At 36.9% G+C, this 26,043-nt stretch overlaps 1 protein-coding gene across 1 annotated transcript in view; it reads left to right on the top strand.

The window, feature by feature from the left end:
- The window catches only part of iqsec3a (IQ motif and Sec7 domain ArfGEF 3a), a gene marked incomplete at both ends in the record, with an annotated part of 124,967 nt that overhangs the window by 4,943 nt on the left and 93,981 nt on the right, over positions 1–26,043 (top strand). The window lies entirely within an intron of this gene.

The following is a 26,043-nucleotide window of genomic DNA, read 5'->3' as shown; positions in this document are numbered from 1 at the left end:
TTAGTGAGATGTGAAATTTCTAAATGCATGAAAAAAACAAAAACTAAAAGAAAAACTAACTAATATCCATATGTTCTTTTACATGTCTTTGCCAGCTTGTTTTATAAGGAAATGTTCTTTATGTATGTATGTATTTATTTATAGACTTGGAATCTGATGAGTACTTAATTTGAAAACTGCATATGCTAATTGTTAGTTGAGGCTTACATATCTGTAGGCCAATATTTTCTGTTCAGCAGCTTAATATATTTCTCAGCTGATGTCACAGACCTCAAAGCACACACACACACACACTCTCAGGTTTGAACGCCATCTGTTGTGTTTGGCATCTGTGCTTGCTGAAATATCCAGAAACACATAATGATTGGAATGCTAAGAATATGCTGTTAAGCAGCATCTCCAAATATGCCATAAAACCCTAGACAGAATCTAAGATTTTTGCCTTTGAAAACCATGAAATTTAATCTAAAATCAGTAACTGATCTAAACGGACAACTCCTGTGGCTATAATTAATTTTACTGAAATATGTTGCCTTACATTTCAGTATATATATAATTCCTTTCAGAACTAGAATGATGTGGTGATGATGATCAGTTCCAGGTTCCAGGAGTAGATCAGGATATAGTTTAAGTAGATGATGACAAACCAATGGAGATACTCCTGGAACACCTTGTCCATGAAGTTCTAGTACATGGAGGGCAGACCATACGGCATCCCCTGGAATTCATAGTGTCCTGTTGGTATGACAAACGTGGTGTTCCTTGTCCCCCTTCACTTGTTCTCTTCCATATTCAAACAAGGTTGTACGCACTTTGTAGGTACAGCTTCAAGAACGCTCATGCCCTGTGGAATTGTTCCAATGTGGCAGGGCCCAGGGGAAGTTGATTGCGGAACTTTATTGTAATATTAAATTAAACAACTAAAATATTCCAAGGCATTTGCGTGGTTAAGCATAAAAAGTATAAAGTAACCTGGGATCAGTCATTAGAAACATTTAAAAAAAAAGGTTTAATGTTTTTTCACTTGACACAGCCTTTTTGACACACAATCATTACTAACAAAAGCATTCTTTAAACTTGGGCTACTGGAGAAATCCCTATTTCATAGCCTCTTCAATGTAGTCCTCCATAGCCTTCTGGTCTGTTAACGACATGGGAGAGACCCGTCCTCTGGGCAGGGGTACACATGACAAGAAATTGCTGGCATGGTATGTGAAGGAAGTTGTGAGGCCCTTTGTGGACTGAAGATGTTGTGGTATGGATAATATTTAATAGGGACTTCTACCTGTCTCTCAGCATGTGTTGTAGCATTGATGTAGAAGGGTTGGTTCTCCGCAGGATATTTTCAATGATGACACTAAGATGAAGGCATCTTTGGAAACTTTCACCCCACTCGAGAATCTCTACAGTAGCCTACAAGAACTGAGGAAAATGTTATTGATCCCAAGGACATCCCATGATGATGCAGGGCCGGCGACAAGGGGGGGCATTCGCGGGCCATGCCCCCCCAAACGAGTTACTGTGCCCCCCACTTTCCATCCTCTCCCCTCCTTGCTGAATGTGACTGATTTTCGATTTTCGATTGCACGCATTAGCTAGCGTCAGCAACTGCATGCAACAGCAACAGATCGCACGCTTACCACCCCCCCACCACACACACACACACAACGTGATTTGTGCCCCCCCTAGAAATTCAAATGCCTCCTTGATGGAGGTGCCCTGGCGCTGACTCTGTGATGATGTCAGCAGTCAAGAACTCCAGTACCAGAAAAGAGAGGGTACACTTTTCTTTTTCTGATGGGTACACCCTAACTGAAGCTGAAATGTGGCTATACAGTGGGTAACAGTACCACGGTCCAGGAGTTTGCCCTCCATGGACTAGATGGGGAGTTTCAAATTGCAAGGGATCATTGGGAGAGCTGGCAGTAGAGCTTCCTGGAGATCAATTTTCCGGCCACTCAGGAATCAAGGAGAGCCGTAACTGTACAAGAGACAGAATTAGGAAATCAATACTTAAGTTTGTAATTGTGAATTTATCTTAGAAATTGTATGAATGATGGCGACAGCGAGATCTCTTGTTACACTTTGCGATGATATGGCCACCAGCTCCTCAATATAGACACAGCCTCTCCGTCATATGTAATTGTCATTCATGTTGGTAAAGGAAAAACAAGTCTACTTGCATGGGCTCGAAATATGGTTCTGGTGACCAAAGAGGGAGGATTTCAGGGCACTGTTGTTAATACTATATGACTGCAGTCGATGACCCACCCAGATGGAGAGTTGAATAAAGTTCTCCAGTTCCATCTGGTTGTCATATGCTGTGAAACGCAGCCAGAGGGATGGTCCAAGGCCCTGCCTGTAAGATGTGGACATAGCTGAAGGGAATAATCGGTGATGGATTTCTTTTCTTGATGAAGATGGTAAAGTTTTTATTAAGCTTGGCTTCCGGTGAGCAGACAGATGATGTAGGATTTTTGGACCACTTAGAGAACACCGAAGTAAAAATAAAAAAAAATAAATAAAATAAAAAAAACTCTGCAGTCCTCCGCTGCATCAGAGTAGGGTGCAGGATTGACCATGGGACTAGTGGAACAGGTAGTAAAGGAGGCTGGAGGAGCTTATGCATCGGCACTGGTATCTGGGGCTCTGGAGAATGGCTGTAAAGCTAGTAGTAATGATAATGGTGCACTGCGTGAAGGCCCTGCTGAATTCATAATGTTGGTTTGGGCTTATAGTATGCCATTGATTTGGCTTTTATTAAAACAAAATGTAATAACAGAAGAAGGGCGACTACTGATGCTGCAGTGATAATACATTCGTAGAGTAACTGACAGTATATGGATTCAGGTAACTTGGAGATAACACAATGAATACTCAAAATATGACTAGGTGACAGCGGAGTTGCAACAAGGTAGCAACAAGGAGAACAACGAGGAGAGTCAGGTAAGAGTAAGTAGGTAAGTAAAGAGTCCAACAATGATGGTATACACAAGTGAGTACAATCAATGAGTGATCATTTTTCTTGATTGCTTATAGTGTTTCTAATTACGGCGATGATTGGTGACAGGTGTGGCTGAACAGTACTTGGGTAAGCATGAGAGTAACAGAGAAGCCTGTTATATATATGAAGAGTTCAGATGCAAAACCCTCTTAATCCATCAGACATCTTTTCTTTTAAATAAGCATTTTTTATCAGGCTCTTATGATCAGGTTCAGTATTTTCATTTTAAAGGTAATGATAAGGTAATTAGCTAGTGAATAAAATAACTTTTTTTCAAAAATGTCTCTTTAGACAATCCATTGGTTCTTAACAAGTTAGATTTTCTTTTCCGTTAAAACCAACTAAATCCACTTGTGATTTTTTTTCGAAAAAACCTCTAAATCCACCTCTTTGGGACAAGACAGTAAAAAGTTGAAAAATCACTGAAGATGCAACTAGAAACAAAAATCCCCCCCCCCAAAAAATAAAAAAACAAAACTAAAATAAAAGATTCATACAGTATAACCACCATGGCACAAAATGGCAACATATTTATTTTAACAAAAAAAACAGATGTTACACAAACAACCCAACATTAAAAATGCATTAAAAATACATACATCTGGCATAACATCCACATGAGACAGAAGAATGGCATCTTGTTTGACTTTGACGTTGGTTAAATAGAGCTGTTGTTTGATGTATAATAAATCAGATTCCTTCAACGTAACGGTACTGCACGAAAAACTGTTATGAATGCATGTTACACTCGCGACCGAGCCATTTCCACTGTATCTACAGGGGTAAATAACGTTTTCTTCTGCTATTCAATGTCAGTAGGACAGGCTCATCCATTTCACTACATCCATTTCACTACATTTCACACAGTAGGACAGGCTCATCTATGACACTACAGTCATAGGCCTAATCAAGGACGGTGACGAGTCTGCTTACAGACAGGAAGTTGAGCAGCTGGCTGTCTGGTGCAGTCTTAACAACCTGGAGCTGAACACGCTCAAAACTGTGGAGATGATAGTGGACTTCAGGAGAAACCCCCCTGCTCTCCCCCCACTCACCATCATGAACAGCACTGTGACTTCAGTGGAGTCATTCAGATTCCTGGGTACCACCATCTCTCAGGACCTGAAGTGGGACAATCACATTGACTCTATTGCGAAAAAGGCCCAGCAGAGGCTGTACTTCCTCCGCCAGCTAAGGAAGTTCAACCTGCCTCAGGAGCTGCTGAAACAGTTCTACTCTGCAATCATTGAGTCTGTCCTATGTTCTTCTATAACTGTTTGGTTTGGTTCAGCTACCAAAACAGACATCAGAAGACTACAACGGACAGTTAGGACTGCTGAGAGAATTATCGGTGCCCCTCTGCCCAGCCTCCAAGAACTTTACACCTCTAGAGTGAGGAAAAGGGCTAAGAAAGTCACTCTGGACCCCTCACACCCAGCTCACTCTCTCTTTGTACTGTTGCCCTCTGGCCGGCGCTACAGATCACTGAGCACCAGAACAGCCAGACACAAGAACAGTTTTGTCCCCCAGGCCGTATCCCACCTGAACAACACATAACACACCCCGGTACTGTACATCTGTAAATAACCCATCAAACCTTCATCTGTACATAGGACACATGCACATTCACAGTTCTGTCTATGGTCAAGTCTCTTTTCTGTATATTTTTTATTTTTATTACTATTGTTATTCTTAATTATTGTATATTCTCTTCATTAGTGTTCATCACCTTAATTATATGTTGTCTGCACTATGTTTGTACTTTCTGTACTGGTAGCTCATAACACCAAGACAAATTCCTTGTGTGTGCAAACACACTTGGCAATAAAGCTCTTTCTGATTCTGATTCTGATTCTGATTCTGATTCATCGTACTCCATCTTTTATGTTAAAAATCTCAATCTGAATCTGAATATTTAAACAATCTCCACAGAAAAACCGGCTCCTCACTGTATTGAAACCGCTCGAAATCATATGATTTGATTCTCACCTTCTGATTGGTTCTCGGAACATAGCGGCTTTTGCTGCCAAAGGGAAGTGGCGTCTAGAGGCTTTTGCCAACAAACCGATATTTCTGAATGGGCTGACGCTGGGATTTAGAGGATTTGAAGCAAAAATATTTGTTGAACGTGTACTATGTGCTGTAAGTATTCGCTCAATGTCATTATCTCATTTTTGACGGAGGTGGCGTTTAGCGGCTTTTGCATCTGAACTGTTCATATATATATATATATATATATATATATATAATGCTGACACTTAAAAAAATCATATTAAATGCAGTTAGTTGAAATTTAGAGTGCCTTGTCGACCCAGTTAAGTAGCACTTAAATATCTTCATATGAGATTTCATAATTACTTCTATTTTCTTTTTAAATATGGTTAATACGTACTGACAAATGTACTGAAAAGTATTTTTGGTAAACTGAAATACACTAATGTAATGTCTATTGAAACTAATTTTACACATTTTTAATGATGATTTTGCATTTGAGTACTTTAAAATATATTACATGTAATATTGACACTAAAGGGAAAATTATAATTAAGTACTTTAAAGCACAACTAAATATTGTTAATACAAAGTGATTTAAATGTACTGTAGGTTAAATTTGGCTTTACATAGTGCACCTTTTTAAAAGTGTACTTAAGTGTATTAACAAACAATCATGAATGTATTCTGTCTTTAAGAACACTTAAGAGGGCTTTCATTTTATTGACATTGTATTGTAAGTACAGTTATTATTTGCTATAATTACATTTTATTTATGCTTATATATACTTACAGTCATTATTTTTTGCGGTTTTGTTCAGTGTCACTAGTGGTGCAGAAATTACACTCCACCTAAAAGTTTATAAAGGTTAAAAAAAGCACTGTCATTTCCAGATTCTCCTCACTGAATATTTAAAGATGTCCTGAAAGTTTGTTCTCTTCCCCTTACGAGTGGCATCAGCTCTGAAAGATGAATACAAGTTCTGGAAGCAGCATTTGAATCAACTCCAGACAGGTTCTTGTCTTCACTTTCTGCCAGGGACACCAGGGTCACAAGTCCGCTTTGGAGAATGTCTCAAATAAGGACACGTTGTTTTTCTAATTTGGCTGTACCACTGCGAACACGTCCCTGCAGGGAGGGAGGAAAGGTTTCTACTTTAAATGGGATCGATGTGATGGAAAGATATAAGGGCATGAGGGAAGGTGGAGGATGCCTGGTTTTCAGAATGTTCCTGATAAGTGATGACAGCCAGGAGATGAAAGTTTGTCCTAATTTGACTTAATTTAATCATTGGTGTGGTAATTTGATTTTGTGGGACTTTTAATTTTTATCCCATTTTTTATTGGTACAGACAGCAAAGAAGGGAGAAAAAATGATTGAGAAGAAAGGACAAATCAGATAAGTACATGGTATGGGTCGGGATCAAACCTGCTTTGTCCACATGAGCACTATATCTAAATGTTTTCACGTGACGTCACACCCTTATAGGAATGCCCACCTGACGGGCAAAACGAAGCTTTGCTCCACTGACTGCCAGTTATTCTTATGCAGATTGCATCAAGTAATAATGTAGTAAAACGCAGATACTAAAAAGCGAAATTCAGTAAACACCTTATTGATGACGTATATTTTGTACAGGCAAGACGATGAAGCCAGAATATAAGTTAAATGGCTTCCCATAGAAAACCATTATAAGGAAAACACTGAACCATTAAGTTGCATTCATATTCCGGCCTCATCTGCTTGCCTATGTAAACGATGCATCAGAATACTGAATTTAATCTTTTAATATTACCGTTTTAAATATATTACAACACTTTAAGTGTTTTTACAAGATTTTGTCACACTGTTTATGATTGAAGTATTGCTGAGGGTGCTTGATATTGATTGCAAATGGCCAAAACTTGCATTTTGTTCAGAAATACCTTTGTTTTATTCTTTTGAGAGGTGAACTAAATATTTGCGGCTGGGAAACAGATGAAAAATTCATGCTTGTGCTGCATTTCTATGGATGTTTTGCCCTCCAGGGCTTCGAGCCGGTCACGTGACTGAAAGCTATGAATTGGTACCACTTTAAAATAAGGTTCCACTGATTAACTACAGTAGCCATGACCAGGGGCGTAGCGTGAGGGGGACATAAATGTTATATACATAATATTTATAAAATATATTCAAATAGAAAACAGTTATTTTAAATAGTAAACATATTTAAAAAATATGTGTGTATAGGCAACTTTCATTTTGCCTATGTATAGGCACTTTAATTTTTCTCTCATTTCTAGCTTTTAATTGACTAAGAAATCAGATACACTGATGGACAATAACCACGTCCCCGAGTGATCTACGCCCATGGCCATGACCATAACCATAATGATCCTAAAAATAAACTTAATTATCTTAATACAAAATATAACATGCCATTTTGGGGACATAATCACGAGGTAAACATATGCAGATCTGTACATTTTGTAAAGTTGTAAACCTCCTTCACAGTTTGTAATTTTACCCTCCATTTCAGTCACTGCTTCTAATTCTAATTACTGTTTGATTATGTGTGTGTGTGTGTGTGTGTGTGTGTGTGGAGTGGGCTCTTGAGGTACAGGTTGCTCTTGGGCATCCCTCTGGCTTGAAGTGCTGCCTCAGGTGCGACCCGCAACATCGCCAGCTCTCACCTCAATTAGAACATGCAAGTGTTCGCCCAAGTGATCTGACTTACACTTTTGAGCACACACACTGACATCTACTACAAATCTGAATGCACACACTTGCATATTCTGCCTGGCATACATGAACTCCCTATCTGCTCCTTGGCTCCTGTTTGACTCCCTGTTTCTTTCCATATTTGTCTGCAGCTGAGGAGCTACAGGGTAGCAGTGTGTGCCAAGACTTGTGAAGCTTGATAGAAATGAAGGAAAGACGTAGCTATGCCATTCATATTGCACTTAACAATTCTATCATTTATTTAGTAAATTTTCAATGGTAGATAATTCATCCTCACTATATTATCCATCATATTTTAAATATAAGAATGAGCTGGTCCATTTGTAAATTGAATGTGCGAGTCATCCAATTAATTTTGTAACATTTAATTATTTCTTAAATACTTGATATTTGTTAAGTATTGTATACTTTATTTCATGCATATTACATTACACCAAAAAAATCTGTACCTGTATTAGGAACCATCATCATATAAACAAGCAATCAGTTACTACAAGGAATGTGATTTGTTTTGACCGCTTCATTTGCGACACATTGCGATAGGAAGATGCAAAGTATATATTTAATTGTTTTGTGACATCCGGTGACAAATGTAGATTACAGTAGAGAAGACTGTCAGAGTGTTGGTGTCCATATTGTTGTTTCCAGACCAGCAGAAAATTGCAGACACTCAAGAACCAAACATCATGAAAATCATTCGGTTCCAGTATTTGTACACAAAATGGAATAAAAATCGGTTCTCGATTCTCAACCCTAGCACTGGTGCTAGGATATACTCAGTGTGGATGCCAGGCACGTCTGTGTGGTTATGACAGGGTGACTGGCTCTGGCTTTTTGCGTGGCAGAAACCCAAATCATGAATATCACATTTTCTATTGAGTGCTTTTAGATTGCTTCATTTTTCTATTTCCTTTTTTTCCGTGTCTGTGCAGTCAGCAGCAGCATCTGAAAAAGCCTTGCACATCATTAGTCAGAGCCATATGTGCTCAGAGACAGGAATGTGGGGGGAAGGGTGTGAAAAGGTGACTATGCAAAGGTGACTTTCAAACATTTGCAGCACTCCCTGCTGCACCCAATGGACAGAGAGACAGAGAGAGATGGCAATTGGGAAAGGTCGCACAGCAGTGGAATTCTAAAAGGCAGTGCGACCAAATGTTTGTACATAGTGACCGCACACTGACTCACTCACAAATAATAAGTGTCAGGCTAAATTGTGGTACCACTTTTATATTAAAATATCTTTAAAAAATGTATGTATGTATGTATGTATATATATATATATATATATATATATATATATATACTGCCCTCCAAAAGTTTGGAAAGGCCCTAGAAAAGTGGGGTTTTGGACAATATTGGCATGAATCCTTTTTAATTTGTGATGATTTTGCACTGATAAGGGACAACATAAACTACGAAAACATATTTTATTACATAAACAGTTTATACATTAAAAATTTGTAATTTTCGATTCATCAAAATATCCACCATTAGCAGCTATTACAGCTCTGCATAATCTGGATACCCGAGCTATCAGTTTATTCAAACGTTGACTTTGAATTGGTAATCAATTGTTGAAGCTACAGTATTAAGGTATGCTGACACAAAAATCTTTTAAAAACCTGGGCCAAGTTTAAACCAGTAACCAGGCATCACAGATGGCAAAGGGGCATGTCTGACTTTGACATGTATATATTGCCATTATTATGTTTTATTGCTGGTCTTCAATGATAATGTCAAGTTATTTTAATGTATTTGCACCAAAAAATGATAAGGATTTATGCTTATATCGTCCAAAACCACACTTTGCCAGGGGAGTTTACAAACTTTTGGAGGGCAGTGTATATATATATATATATATATATATTATACTGAATACTTGTAGATGTAAAATGCTACTGACAGCTACACCAACACCAGTGTGACTGAAATCAAAGCCATTTGACAGCAATGCCTCCTACAGTAATGTAGAGTAGAGTAACTACTGACAGCTACAACACTGACATGAATGTGACTGACAACAGAGCCACTGACGGCAATGCCATTGATAGTAACATCACAGACAACAACTGCATTTACAGCAATGCTACTGACTACAATGGCACTGACAGCGATGTTACTGATAGTCACTGCCACGGACAGCAACACCACTGTCTGTATGAGAGTAATTACAGCAATGCCACTGACAATATAACATTAACACTATTGATAGCAACACAACTAATGACCATGCCACTGACAGCTATATCATATTTCTTATATATTTCGTTGTGTTCCGAGATCTCGCCTTTCATCTATGGGAGGGAGATCTTTCTCTCTTATGGCTTCTAAATTTTGGAAATCATTGCCCCTGTGTCTTCGCCAATAACCACACTGCACGAATTTAAGTCTAAACTCTAAACCTATCCGTTTAACAATATTATCGGTCATTATCTGTTTCTACTTAAACTGTTACGGTTTAATGCTGTATCTGACTGTTTGCTGTATTTGACTGTTTGTATTATTACTATGGTTTGCAACTGCAATCGCATGTCTTTGACTTAGCAAATGTCTACTGTCCATCTATGTTTGTATTGATTGCTTATATTGCTTTTGTCATTGTGAAGCATCCTTGAGCTTGGGAAAGGTGCTATACAAATTAAACTTATTATTATTATTTACCACTGACACCAGTGTTGCTGAAAGCTATGCACCTGGCAGTAACACCAATGCAATGGACTGATAGCAATGCAACTTAAAGCATTCCCACTTATGGCAATATCAGTGACACCAATGACACATCCGGTAGCACCATTGACAACAACATCACTGCATTGACAACAACAGCATTGACAACAACTCTATTGGCAGTAATGCAACTAACAGCAACGCTACTGACAGTAAGACAGAAAAGCCAAGATAATAAAGACAGTAACACCATTTATAGTAACATGACTGAAAGCAATGCTGCTGACAGTAATGCCGTTGACAGCAACATCACAGACACCCGTGATTGACATCAACACAACTGACAGAATTGCTATTGACAGCTACACCACTGACACCAATGTGACTGACAGCAATGCCACTAACAGCAACACTACTGACAGCAACATCACTGATAGTAATGTCGTTGACAGCAACACCATTTATAGCCACTGACAATAACAATGCAACTGTTAGCAATGCAACTAACAGTAAAGCTACTGACAGCTACACGACTGACGCCATGTGACTGACAACAGCATAAACTTTCTTTTTTTTTCACACATAGAAAAAAACACACTCTTTGCAACCTTTTGAGGAATTTATTAAGTGCTGGTCAAAAGTATTTTTGGTGTTTTAAGAGTGTGATAACCACTGTGTTGTTAATTGCTTTAATCTAACTTGTTAAATACGTGATTATTAATTCAGCTTTATCTTATTTTAATAGATACTTTATTTCACAACATCTTTTTTTCTGCTATTGGTATTTTTGAGCATATTTTCATGCTGAAAGAGTGAATTATAAATAGTATTGTTAAGATTATACATTCTGTCCCTCACCTAAAATTCATCTGTTGCCCCCCTACGCATTGAGAAATCACGTTGGATGTTCAAGGATGTGCATTTTGTTTTTGACAAGGAAATTAATATTCCTTTTCAAATAATGCTTCAGTGGAGAAAGATTAATTATATTTGCATTTAACCAATGTTTTATGGATATGGAAGAGCTTGCCATAATCACTGCTATGTCGGAATGTCGACAGTGCAATCATTTCTCAGCATGGGTGTAAAAGGGCAAACAAGATGTGAGACGTGCGGATCCATCTGCAAGGCTTTATTCAAAGGCGAGGTCACAAAAACAAGCAAGGTTCATGCAATGGCAAACAGTAACATCAAGGCAAGACAAAGAGTAATCCTAGGGCAAGCGTGGGTCGACGATCGGTGAACAATATCCAACAGGGCAAGGCAGAGAGATAATCCAGGTACTCGAGCAGTAGTCAAAGAGAGGTGCAAACAGAGTCCGAATGGCAAGGCAAAGGGTTAATTGAGGAAACAAGGGCAACAAATCAAAACACTAGAAAACACACACAAGACAAGCAAAGACTATGACAACTAAGTGGGCTCCGTAGAGTCGCTGTTGCTAGGAGAGTGATATACGCTATACAGGAAGTCCATGGTTTATGTAGGGTGTGTGATCAGTGCAATCAGCTGTGTGTGTGTCGTCAGTGCAATGGATGATGGGAATTGTAGTCTGAGGTGGCGTGCAACAGTTAGTGTGGTGCAAGAGTCCATGTGGTGAGCGAGTAACCTCTGGTGGTGAGTTAACGGAAGTTCATAGACCAGATTCATTATAATGGGCACCAGGAAGGTAGCAGCAAATTTCATTTGTGGAATGTCTAAGTAGCAAAAAACGTAAGTTGTTTTGTCCAAATGTTTGATTTACTATGCCATATATATATAAAATTCATAATTTATTTTTTAAATGTTTCTAAAACCATGCAAAACAAACATGTCACTGTGATTGGGAAAATACCTTCAGTTTTACAAAAAACAAACAAACAAACAAACAAACAAACAAACAAACAGACAAACAAAAAAGTGAATGGTCCTAAAACAGGCTCTGTTTTGGACCAAAATAGATTTTTTTTTTGGGGGGGGGGTTAAAATATGACCAAGAGATGAAACCGTTTAAGTCAATCTTATGTGAATGGAGTTAGCTTCCAGAAAAATTTCTGAAACATCTCAGTTGACGTTTAAAAGGGACTGCAGCTGTGGATTGCATGCACATGTGGTCAGTGCTGCAGTGCAGTTGTGCAGTGCTAATCGCCCTTAGCGCTCTGACCTTACAGAACTCTTCGTTATGTCATCAGTTCATGTGGTGATGACTCAGGACTTAAACTGCAACGGTGCATGTCTGAACATGTCCTTCCTGTTAAACCACAAATAATTTGCTTTAATGCAATTTTGTTTAACGAGCCTACAGGCATTTGAAGATATTAGCACTCAGACATGCAACTTAATAACGTTATAAAGGTGCCTACTGGACAGAGGCGGACAAAGTACACAATTCCATTACTTGAGTGAAAGTACAGTTACTGCTGGTCAAATATTACTCCATTACAAGTGAAAGTTGTAAAGACAGATTTTTACTTAAGTAAAAGTACAGAAGTACAGAAGTACTTGCATTTAAAAGTACTCAAGTACCAAAAGTAAATTTCCTTTTTTATATCAATGCACTGTTTTATTTTTGTTGTATGTAATACTTGCAATACCTCTGAAGCAACTTACAATGCATTAGACCTACTGAATACACAGACTAACTTGTAGTATCTTGAGAATAAAAAGCTTTTAGAATGTAAAAAAATGATAGAAATAAAACAAGTGAGTTGAAAATAAATAAATAAATTAACACCCCCGCCCACCCCCACAAAAGCAGGATGGTAGTGATCTCTCACAGCTCTGGCAGTGTGCGCACACATCTATGTGTAGCCATTCATCCACATTTGAACCGAGTGGACAGTGAAAATGCTGCAAATACAGACTGATCAAAAAAAAAAATAAAAAAAAAAATAAAACCTGCTTTAAAACGCAGCAACACAACTCTATCTGTATAACTTTACAACAGCAAGATTTATTTGACATCATCACTCTTGCAGTGCATTGATATCATACATAGAACATCGGTGCAGTGCTGCTTCAAGTCAAACACCTATTGTGTTTTGTTAGGAGATGCACAACAGTTGTTCTTTGGCTTTATAGGTAATATTTTCATTTACACAATTTTGCAAAATCAGACAATATTGTGTCTAAAACGTACCACAATATAAACTTCTTAATATTGAATCGTTGCAAAAACATATCACATTTGCATCTGGTCAGTGTTAAAAAAATGCTGGGAAATTCACTTTATGTAACCCGACAAGAGTGATTACTGATATGCTGTCAAAAAAAAGTGTACTTAAGTACAACACTCAAGTAAATGTACTCCACTACTGTCCGCTTTTGCTACTGGATCTATTAGTTTTCTTATTTTTTGACACACTCATAACAGATAAGCTCAATCTATTGTATGGTAAATTTGGGCTCTCTATTTCAATCTCTCTAGCGCCACCTATAGTTCAAAGTTCACTTATGCTTTAGCAGTAACACTTTACAAATAAGATATCAGAATGAGCTTTATTGGCCAAGTATGTTTACACTTACAAGGAATTTGTTGTAGTGACAGAAGCTCTAAAGTGCAACAGAAAGACAGCAACAGGACAGGACAATAAAAGAATAATATCCAAATATCCAAATAAGCAATGTACAAAGCAGCAAAAACACAATATATAATATAGACAACTATGTATGTACAGGTCAAGTATGTGCAAATTAGAAATAAAAATAAAATAAGTGAGTATGGTGAATGGATAATGTATTATAGATGTGTGTTCCACATTTATTGTTGAGTGTTCATGGGATGGATTGCCTGAGGGAAGAAACTGTTCTTGTGTCTGGTCGTTCTGGTTCTCAGAGCTCTGTAACGTCGACCAGACGGTAACAGTTCAAAGAGGGAGTGTGCTGGGTGTGAGGGGTCCAGAGTGATTTTACCATCCCTTTTGCTCACTCTGGATAAGTACAGTTCTTGGAGAGTGGGGAGGGTTGTACCAATGATTCGCTCAGCAGTCCGGACTATTCTCCGTAGTCTTCTGAGGTCAGTTTTGGTAGCTGAGCTGAACCAGACAGTTATAGAAGTGCAGAGGATGGATTCAATGATGGCAGAGTAGAACTGTTTCAGTAAGTCCTGTGGCAGGTTGAACTTCCTCAGCTGGCGAAGAAAGTACAACCTCTGCAGGGCCTTTCTGACAATGGAGTCTATGTGAATATCTCACTTCAGGTTCTGAGAGATGGTGGTGCCCAGGAATCTGAATGACTCCACTGCAGTCACAGTGCTGTTCATGATGTTGAGTGGGGGGAGAGCAGGGGGGTTTCTCCTGAAGTCCACAATCATCTCCACAGTTTTGAGCATGTTAAGCTCCAGGTTGTTAAGACTGCACCAGAAAGCCAGCTCCTTAACCTCCTGTCTGTAAGCAGACTTGTCACCGTCCTGGATGATGCCGATCAGTGTGGTGTCATCTGCAAACTTCAGGAGCTTGACAGAGGGGTCTTTAGAAGTGCAGTCTGGTGTAGAGGGAGAAGAGCAGTGGGGAGAGTACGCAGCCCTGAGGAGCTCCAGTGCTGATGGTACAAGTGCTGGATGTGAATTTACCAAGCTTTACAAACTGCTGTCTGTCTGTCAGGAAGCTGTTGATCCACTGACAGATGAAGGTGGGGACAGAGAGCTGGGTTAGTTTATTCTGAAGGGTTTCCGTGATGATGGTGTTAAAAGCGGAGCTGAAGTCCACAAACAGGATCCTCACATAAGTCCCTGGTCTGTCCAGATGCTGCAGGATGAAGTGCAGTCCCATGTTGACTGCATCATCCACAGACCTGTTTGCTCTGTAGGCAAACTGCAGGGGGTCCAGTAAGGGGGGACCAGTTATGTCCTTCAGATAAGCCAAAACCAGTCTTTCAAATGATTTCATGGCTACAGACGTTAGGGCCACAGGTCTGTAGTCATTAAGTCCAGTAAATTTGGGTTTCTTTGGGACGGGGATGATGGTGGAGCATTTGAAGCATGAGGGGACTTCACACAGCTCCAGTGATCTGTTGAAGATCCGTGTGAAGATGGGGGCCATCACAATAGCTGCCATCAGCGGCACCATCTTGGTTTTAATTATATATTGTTAACATTAGTTACTGCATTAGTTAACATGAACTAAAAACGCACCATATATTTTCTTACAATATTTATTAACATTTAGAAGTAGTAAGTAATAAAAATAAATGTTTTATTGTTTGTTCATGTTAGTTCAAAGTACATTAATGTTAACAGATGCAACTTTTGATGTTAAAAATGTATCAGTAAATGTAGAAGTTAACATTAATAAATGCTTTAATTAATAACATTAATTTCTGTTACATTGTTAAGCACTTTGGATAGCTTTGCTATGTTTAAATGTGCTATATAAATAAAATTTACTTACTTACTGTAGAAGCATTGTTAATTGTTAGTTCATGTTGACTAATGTGGTTAACTCATGTTAACAAATGAAACCTTATAAAGTGTTGACGCCTTAGCTCACAACTTTTGAACTATGGCGTAGAAGCAAAAAAAAAAAAAAAAAAAAAAATTCTAATTCCTTTTGTTTCAATTTTTGTTAGAATTTCAATTCCAGTTTTTAGACTTTTCCATTGTTTTGAAGACAAAACAAAGCATTTACATTTAACTTATCAATAAACAGGAAGTGTTGCTGTATCTTAACAATTATTTGCTTGTTGAAACGTAACATTGTAAATAACCTTGGCCCCATGTGATCAGTCTCCAGCATACTGCGATTAGATTATCTAAATCAATTCTTCTTTTTCTAAATAATTGTTAGTTGGTTGTTGAACATGCCCGGGATGGGTTAATTAAAAACAATGATTTTATCATCATAAAACATCTTTTTACCTTTACAGTTGTTGACAAAAAAAAAAAAAAAAAGATTTCTTTAGTGTTAATCTTGTTAACACAATGTTCCAACTCTAACAATTCTTGGCTGGCAGTTGCGTGTGTTTATCTATTGTGGCTGTTGTTGTTGTTGTTTTTTCCCTAAAAGGTTGAATGCACATAATCAGCCGGAATTCTGCAGTCTCACAGCTGTTAACAGGAAAAAATAGAAGCGACGGACAAATGTAATGAGCTGTGTGCATCCCGCATGCTTGAAAGAAGGGTGAACCAGTGGCATCAATAGGAAACCCACGCATTTGCAACCATAACATCATAATTTGCCTTGTGCTGATATTGCATGTGGCTGGTCTCAATCTGTGTGGGTGTTCTGGACTTTTGTGAATGTAGTGCTAAAGGCTTAGCATTATTTCGCCAAGTAGGACATGTGCACGGATCAACATCTTTCGGGGTTTTGGCGTAACATTCCTATCAACCGATCAGCTTAGTTTTAGGGATGAAGCTCTGACAACAGTCTCATCAGCGTGTCTGCTGGTTCCTAAAAAGTATCCAATATTTGAAAACCAAGTCAGACTTTGTCGCTGTTAACCGGTGCTCATTCTTGCACAAAAAATCAATAGTGTGAGCATGAGGTAGTGCATTAGAAAGTCTGTTTAAACACCATTTTATGGTATGTAAGCCAAAGCGGATTTTGTGCTGCCTTTATTATATCTGAATTGCCAAATTATATCTGAATCACGACTGAACACCATAGTAGTAGATGCAGTACGAAAGTGTTAAGATGGGGATGTTCTGCTATAACCCTGCTTTTAGTAGTTCTTATTCTAATTTAGAATAAGAAAAATACAGAGAGAGTTTGATTAGAGAAAAAGGTAATTTCTGTGAATCAGTTCATTTCATTTTCATGTAACTGCAAGTGTAACTCTAACTATGACTTCATATCTCAAGTTGCAGTTTTATATCATATTTGCAACTTTATTTCTCAATTATAGCTTCTTATGTCATTATTTTGTCTTTGCAATTTTCTTTCCTAATTGTGGCCTTGTATCTAGCAATTGTCTTTTATTTTTATTTCACATTTGTGACTTTATATCTACAACAATTACATCTTAATGTTTTCATAATCACAATTGTGACTTTATATCTCAAGACTGCATCTTTTTTCACATTTGCAACTTTTTTTGTACACTGAACAAAATTATAAACGCAACACTTTTGTTTTTGCCCCCATTTTTCATAAGCTGAACTCAAAGATCTAAGACTTTTTCTATGTACACAAAAGGCCTATTTTTCTCAAACATTGTTCACAAATCTGTCTAAATCTGTGATAGTGAGCACTTCTCCTTTGCCGAGATTCCTCTTGGCCTTTTATTGTGGCCAGCCTAAGGCACACCTGTGCAATAATCATGCTGTCTAATCAGCATCTTGATGTGCCACACCTGTGAGGTGGATGGATTATCTTGGCAAAGGAGGGCTCACTAACACAGATTTAGACAGATTTGTGATATCCTGGAAGTCTTAAGAAGATGGTTTCCAAACTGTGCTTACAAAACCTACGTCACAACACAGTGGTGTGTTACTTAAACCATCTCCTGAATTCTTAAAGTATTAACGTCCCAACTCTTTCCGGTCGTTTCTCAACCCTGCCCTGTTTTGCTTGTGTTGTGGGGAGAATGCAGAACCTTGCGAGACTGCTCTAGCCTTCCTGCTGATGCAAACCTTTCAAGGAGGCTTAGTGCTTTAATACTGAATGAGTGTATGCATTTGTACATTTGTGAATTTGAGAGATGGGGCTAAGTCTATTTTTAAAAGTCCTGATCCCCACAGGACTATCCACATGCTATTATTGTCTATTTTTAACGATTAATCCACTTTATGGACTGAATAACATGATTTATGCATCATATTCTGTTCAACAGGACAAATTCGGCTGAGAATATGAGCTGTGGCAGATGGTACTTTAAATATGCTTTCATGCTAGAGTCTGATGTCTATTTGTTCTGGTTTGGTTTGTTTGTTTAAATGGTCTGTTTTCTGAACTTTTTTTCCAAATTGAGTATGCGTGAAAATAATAGTCTGGGCAACCTAAGGTATTCGTCTTTGAGTACATCCCTAGAACCCAGGCTTCCTAATCAATGAAGTGGTACAAGATATCATAAAAGTTTTCAAAATCCCATTGGTTCAAAATCCTCCATATTAAACATAAAATATATTTAAAGTGGCTGTCAATGTGTCACACCGTGCTGCAGTTTGTGTAAAGACAAATTATAGTCTAATTGTGTCTGGATAGGACACCCTGGATAGGTGTAAATGTCATCTTGATAGGTATCGCTTCTTTGGTATCCTGAAGAAACTTATGGCTTAGCTTAATAATTGGATTCCTGTTACAGTCAATCAAAGTGACGCCACATAATCATAATTTTTCCACAACAGTGGAGCTTGATTTGATTTGAAGTCTTCACAAGATTCCACACATGCTCTGCTGTCAACTTGTGAAATACTCAACCAATTTGTAAGTAGCATGTAAATGCATAATAAACTACAATAGTAGAATGAGAACAAGAAAGGCCAAAGCTAATTCAACACAATCTGAATATACATTCTCTGATTTCAAATCCATTGATTGCTTTGGATTCATTCTTTACTTTATTATCCTTTTAATTAATGAACATTTACATTTATTTTTTGCTCCTTTTATCTAAGTGAATAGCAACCCATGGCCATTCAAAATTATTGTGTTTAATTATATATTTTTCTTCTTTTACAACAACATAGAACATGACATTTCATGATATTTTACCAATTGATGTTTTTTTCTTCTTTTGTAGGTCTCTAAAAGTGTAAAATTGATTTTAGGGATTGCTAATGGATTGCTTTGTCTGGTATCGTGGACCTCTTTGTCTTGACCTCATGTTATTTTGAATGTTCATTTTCATTTTAAAGAAATAACAACTGCTGTTTACCTAGTGTAAGTCTGAATCATTTCTGCAAATTGGTTCTTTTTGAAAATTTTGTTTCATTTAACCTGAAAACAGCAAAACAAAATGCCATTACAAGACATTCTGTGACATTTCACATGCTTTTAATAATAGTCTACTGTAATCATCTTGATATGGGTCATTTATATGCTAGAAATCTGTTAAAGACTGACTAACGAAACAATCCCACTGCATCAGTCTGATGAACAAATTCTGAAGTCCACTTAACGCACCAATTCACCTGTTTCATTGAAAAGAACCAAGTCACAAGAATGATTTGTCAAGAAAGAATGAATACAGGACATGAAATCCAGAGATGTGGGAAGATTGAAGCTCTGAACAGTTTGTGTTGACCAGCTGGGGCTTTATACATTTGTTTAGTGAGGAATTAGAGGTTTAACCTTGGAAGGTGGGGCAAAACATTTTGGAGATCATTGTCCTCTCAGTGTAATATTGGTTTAACCTGGAATACTAATGCTTGGCTGCATTGTCATTAGCTCAAATATAATATTTATTATTCAGATACTTGATAATATTTAGGGGTCATTCAGTTGAATTTGATGGAATTGTACTATACAATTATAACACACCTTAAAATAAAATAAAAATATAAAAAAATTAAAGTAATGTGATAAATCACCTCAAAATGAAAATTTGCTGTTAATTTACTCACCCTCAGGCCTTCCAAGATATAGATGTTTTCTTTTCTTCTTCAGTAGAACAGTTAATAAGATTTGGTAACACTTTAGTATAGGGACCAATTCTCAATATTAACTAGTTGCATATTAGCATGCCTATTATTAACATATTGGCTGTTTATTAGTACTCATAAAGCACATATTCTTTGCACAAATTGTCACTTTGAGTCAAAAATGGATACAGAAACAAGACAAAATAATACAATAAAATTGATTTGGTTTTTGCTAGGGTATTCTAGGTGGACAAACAAGTTTTGTGTCTAGTCTGGATCATTTGTGATCCACATTTATTTTAAAATTCTATCCACCTTTTTTCTTCAACGTGGAAGTAAGCCTATGGGTGAGATTTCCATTTCATTAGCCGCTATAGGAAAATAACCATTAGAATAACAACGTGCAGTAAATGGTAAAACTGTTTGCACTACAAATCAGTGTGCTCTTAAGATAATACATTAAAATAATATGGTAAGACACCAATTTGCAGTGTCAAACAGCAAAACGAGTAGTTTTGTACAGCTAAAAATAGCTGGAAGCAAATGAGACCGGAAGCAAGACCCATAAAATTTACAAATTGCCATGCCCATTTTTACGGGACGAATGAGGTCCTGGCATCAGAAAAAGCATGAAATAAATATTATTTTAATAAAATTTGACTAATTTTGCGTCATGTCATCTAGGGTGCCTGGAAAAGTGCTGTATACTTAAGCTTACTTAAGTCTGGATTAGTTGATATACTTTTAGACCCCTGTCATCAACACACATACACAATCAAATGATTCCACTCACCAGGCCTAATCCTCTGTAAGATGGGGCTCAAACGTGCCTCGAGACAGATTTTGAAGAAGTTTGTTTGTGAACATCTTTATTTTTGAGTGAGTCCATCGAAACTACTGTAATCCTATATAGAGTATTATATTTGGTCTTCTAGGGGGTGTTTACACAACACCATTTTCAACTAAAAACAGAATTTTTAATGCGTCTTGGCCATTCCTTTACACCACATTGTTATAAATTAACAACAGATACTATTAGATTTTTATGTTTATATTAGCATAATATTTATCTAAGACTGATCAAGTTAACTGACATTTTTAAATGTTTTTTTTTAATATTCATATAATTTTTTATGTTTTTATGTTTCCTCAAAAATAATTAACAGTTGTGTTGTATTTCTTTTTGTATTGAATTTCCAGCAAAAATAACTATAGCAAAAATTTTATGTTTCCATGATATAATACACCTTTTGAGATTTCGATTGTACCACCAACTCCTATTCTTGGTTATTACTTTTTAAAGACTTTTTGCAGATCATTAATTTATTGAACACTTCATCAAAACATTTATTTAATGGACACCCTGTTATAAAGATGTTCATTTTATTCATTTGTTTACTATGGAAACAATAGTGGTGTTGAAGAAATTGCCGGGGGCACTTGAGAGGCAGTCAGTGTGTTTGAGATGTGGAAAACATATTGCATTTTACTCAAAAACACAATTTAAACTTTAAAGTGATAAAACCTCAACTGTATAAACTTGGATCTAATGTTGTGTTTATGTGATACATTTAAAATGATGAATTTCATCTTGTGCTGTCAGAAACGTGACTTTCATCTTTTCAAAAGCCCTTGGGCTGCCTCTGAGTTCAGGGTCCTTTGAAATATATAATTTTATTCTGAATCAGATTACAGCGCTCTTGATCAATTCATGCATGTCTTTTTCCTTTAAACAGAATCATCCTTTTGAAGTTACTGTTTATTTCTTTCAAGCATACCTTGGCTATAGTTTTGAATTGTAACATTTGCTTTGGAATGTTAAAGAATGGCCAGGTGTGTTTTTCAAGGTCATTGATTTTAATACTTGCTTAAATTTAATTTACACAGCTGTTAATTTACTGAGCCTAGTGACCAAATCCACATTTATGTTGGCTCTATTAAAAAAGTCATTATCCGTGTCAACAGCAGCAAGTCTTGCTCTAATAATCTGTTCCCATCTGAGGCCTAGCGTGTACATAAACCATTAACAATCCAGTGTCAAGTCACACCCGTTAACAAAAGCACAATTAGAAGGACTATTAACAATAGTAATTAATTAACCACCACACTTTTATCCCTGCCTCCTCTTGCAAATCTTGTTTTGCCATGAGGATTTATCATTTAGGGTGTCAATAAAATATTTTAAATGATAGGAAATTATGTTTCAAAGAAATAAAACATAAGTAAATAAATAAATAAATAAACATTTTTATTTACTTAAATTGATCACAAATAATTTCATGTATCAATATTCACTGAGAACAGTCTCCAAACACTAAATGGACATTGATTGGCGAGGCACAATGCCTAGGGCTGTGCTGACTTCTCTGCTTTGCTTTAGCGAGTTTCAGCAACTGCACGCGATCACAGATTGCACCCCCCCCCCCCCCACAACGTGATTTGTGCCCCCCTAGAAATTTAAATGCCCCCCTGATGGAGGTGCCCTGGCGCCAGCTCTGCAGCTTCAACACTTGCGATGGAGCTCGTAGGCCGCTCTGCTTTACAAAAAACACCAGCAATTATACCCTAACAGAGGTTGCTAATAGCATCAATGCATAAGTCATCAAAATTCTGATTGGTTCTAAAATCTAGATAAATGTAGACAATTTCCACATATGGACGCAAGCTTGAAGCATATCTTTTGAGTGATCAGAGGTTCTACGCAATACATCTCTCCAAAGACGTATATCTGATACGCTGGACATCGGCAGTGGACTGTCTGAGCTTCTCCCTGTTCAGACAGATACTAACAAACATACGCAGAGAAACAAGTATCTTACTTCAAGGTTGCCTCAGCCCTAAACCTTATCGGTCATGGTTACGCACACAATGAGAGCAGCTTCTTAGAGGGTAAAAAGGCAGACTAAAGCCATATTCAACTTATTCTCTAACATGCATAAATGTAACTTTGATTAATAATTATTCAAGAAATATTATAATTAATATTATTATGAAGGCCATTGTAGATCTGCCATCCACTCCTTCAAGGGCTAGCCAGTCCTGTTTCTGTAGGGCTACCTTGTTCCACATGGCACTCTAAACCCTTGTGATCTTCCTCTGAATACACACTTTCATAACGTAATACCTCTTTGACTGCTGGGCACAGCAAAAGTGTGCATTGAGGGAACATTTTGGTCACAAAGTGGGTGCTCGTGGGCATGCTTCTAAAAGCTGAAATGACGAATGGACACCATAGGGTCTCGTGGACTTAACGGATATGCACATGTGGTGGCAAGAACACAAGTGCACATTAAATCTGCCATTTGGGACAATTCTGCAGAGTTCAGCTCCAGCCCTTATCAAACATACTTGAACCAGCTAATGAAGGCGTTCAGGATTACTGGAAACAAATAGGCAGGTGTATTGAAGCAGAGTTGGAGCTTAAGTTTGCAGGAAGTTTGCCTAACCCTACCTCAATTAAAATTAATTAAAACAATTTATTATAAATTTAGTGATTAATCCTGATTATCAAATTGGCAGCCCTATATTTATCATTATGATTTTGTACCCATAACCTTATACAAACCAACATGAATGTGATGTCACTGAAGTATTTTGAGGTAGTCTTCTTCAAATGTTGGGGAAGGTTGCTTATAATTGCATATAATTTAAATATTGGATTACGAAATTTAGTTGTTATAAACCAGGTGGCTAGAAAGGAGTCCTGTTTGTTAGCATTCCCATTCATATCAATAGTTGCTCATTCGGCATAGAATGTAATGAGTTCTAATGAGCCAGTCATCTGGGTTGCCATGTCATGTCGCTAATTGGATATAGGAAAATTAAGTTCTGACACTCACTTTTGTATGCCATGAAATGGGATGATTCCTTATTTTGTAACACCGACTGTCAAAATTGGTGGAGAAAGCGGGATGGTCTGGGGCTTTTGTTGAATCCAGAGTCAGCAGCATGCACTTTCTGGCAGTATGAGCCAAAAAGACATGCACAGTATTTTGCAGTGTCATTGAATATTTTCTGGCATACTTTGTCCAGAGTTCATCCTACAGCCAGATAATGACCTAAAACATACCTCCAGGCTATGGCAAGACTACCTCAGAAGACATGAAGGCCTCAAATCATTGACTGTATAGTAGTGTCTTCACAATTAAACCCCATGGAGCTGGTTGAACTGGACAGAAAGGTGAAAGCAAAGCAACCTAGAAATGCAACACATTTGTGAGAAATTCTACAACAGTCAGTTTGATCCAGCCACAAAATTTGGATTAGATTTTGTTAAACAATTATTGCATGACTTCATGCGTTTATTTATGGTGTGTATATATATATATATATATATATGTATATATATACTGTAACTCCCATTTGGAATAATAATCCAGCACAGAACTGAAGTAATAAACTCAAACACACACACACACACACACACACACACACACACACACACACACACACACACACACACACATATATATATATATATATATATATATATATATATATATATATATATATATATATATATATATATATATATATTAACGAGAGAGATTAAAAGTGGCACTTTATGTAAATATTGTTTCTGGCCTCTAGTCTAGTAGGTAAATGGTTCCATTCCCTCTTGACCTCCTTCTGCTGTGTCTAATTGGCTAATTTTAAATTGCTGGCAATGGAAAAATATGATTTTTGCACCCATAATGGAGAAATTACATATACCATCAGAGGATATCTGGACCATGTTAACCAAACTCTGACTCCATGAGTACTGTTTTAGTAGTCAAGTAAGAACTTTTGTCAGTCTTGTGGTTGAGTCCAGCTCAAGATCAAGACCATGAAAATATGATCGAGATGACTTGAGACCTAAACAAAGATTAAAATCCACTCTTGTGTTTCAATATTTGAGTTTATTTTACGGTTACATCTATTAGTTGCTTATTAGCATGCATATTACTAGAATATTAGCCATGTATTAGTGCTAATTAAGCACATATTAATGCCTTATTCTACATGACCTTATTCTACATCCCTAATCCTACCCAATACCTAAATTTAACAAAGACCTTACTAACTATTAATAAGCAGCAAATTAGGAATTTATTGAGGGAAAAGTCATAGTTAATACTTAACAAGTGTTACCTATTCTAAAGTGTGACCGAGTTATTTATTCAGTTAACTAGAAATTACTTTTTTCATTTTTTCATCTCATTTCAGAAACTACTTTTTTATTTCTATTCTTTTTTGGGACTGGGCTCAAACACAGTCATTAAGCAATGAATAATCAAATAATTATATAGTGAACACATAGTTCTTATTTTACTATTCCTGTTTTTACCCACTTTAAAACTATAAACTTATATTTAAATAACAGTATTTTATTATGTGAATTGCGCTGACATTGTCATTGAAAATTAACTTTCAACATTGTACCTGCAAATAATATTTTTATGTTTTGTAAAAATGGCCTGTTGTAATAGACAGCTAGTTCATAGACAACAAAAAGAGAAAAAAAAGACCTTTTTTTAAAAAAGAGAAAAAAACCTTTTTGTTAGAGTGATTGTAAAGACCCTCTGTTTACTCATTAAACTTTATTGTTGCCCATAATATTTTATTGTAAAGATTCTCTTGTGTGTGAAATTCAGGAAAAATGCTTCAATTTTAAATGCTTAAATTCTTCTACAATCACATGAGATAAAGTGTCATAATAGCTGTATGAATGCAACTGCCATTTCGGCCCGAGCAACATACCAAAAAAACAGTGACTGCATTTCTATAGGTTAATTTGATATAGCACAATAAACTATTACAACCTAATCTTTTAACTGTTTGGTCTATAATGATGTCATTTATATGTACGAAGCCAAATATATTTGGCCTTACAGCGTGAGCTTTACTATGCTGCTCTGTGATTTGCCACAAATAGATGACTTCATTTAACACTCCATTACACAGTAAACAGGACAGTCAACTGTGACAGTGCAAAGACAGATGCACTAGTATCCTTCTGTGTAAAGCTGTTCTAGGTCAGCATCTAGCCTATTTATGCCATAGTAGCACACCACTAAATATAATCTGCAACTAGATTATTACATTGTATTCAATGTTCTAAACCTGAATATGATCATTTTGCATTTATTTATTTTTTATCAGTACTTAAACTCATTGTTT

The sequence above is a fragment of the Barbus barbus genome, assembly GCF_936440315.1.
Source record: "Barbus barbus genome assembly, chromosome: 39".
In the NCBI taxonomy this organism is placed as follows: Eukaryota; Metazoa; Chordata; class Actinopteri; order Cypriniformes; family Cyprinidae; genus Barbus; species Barbus barbus.
This window is presented reverse-complemented; position numbering and strand designations above follow the sequence as displayed.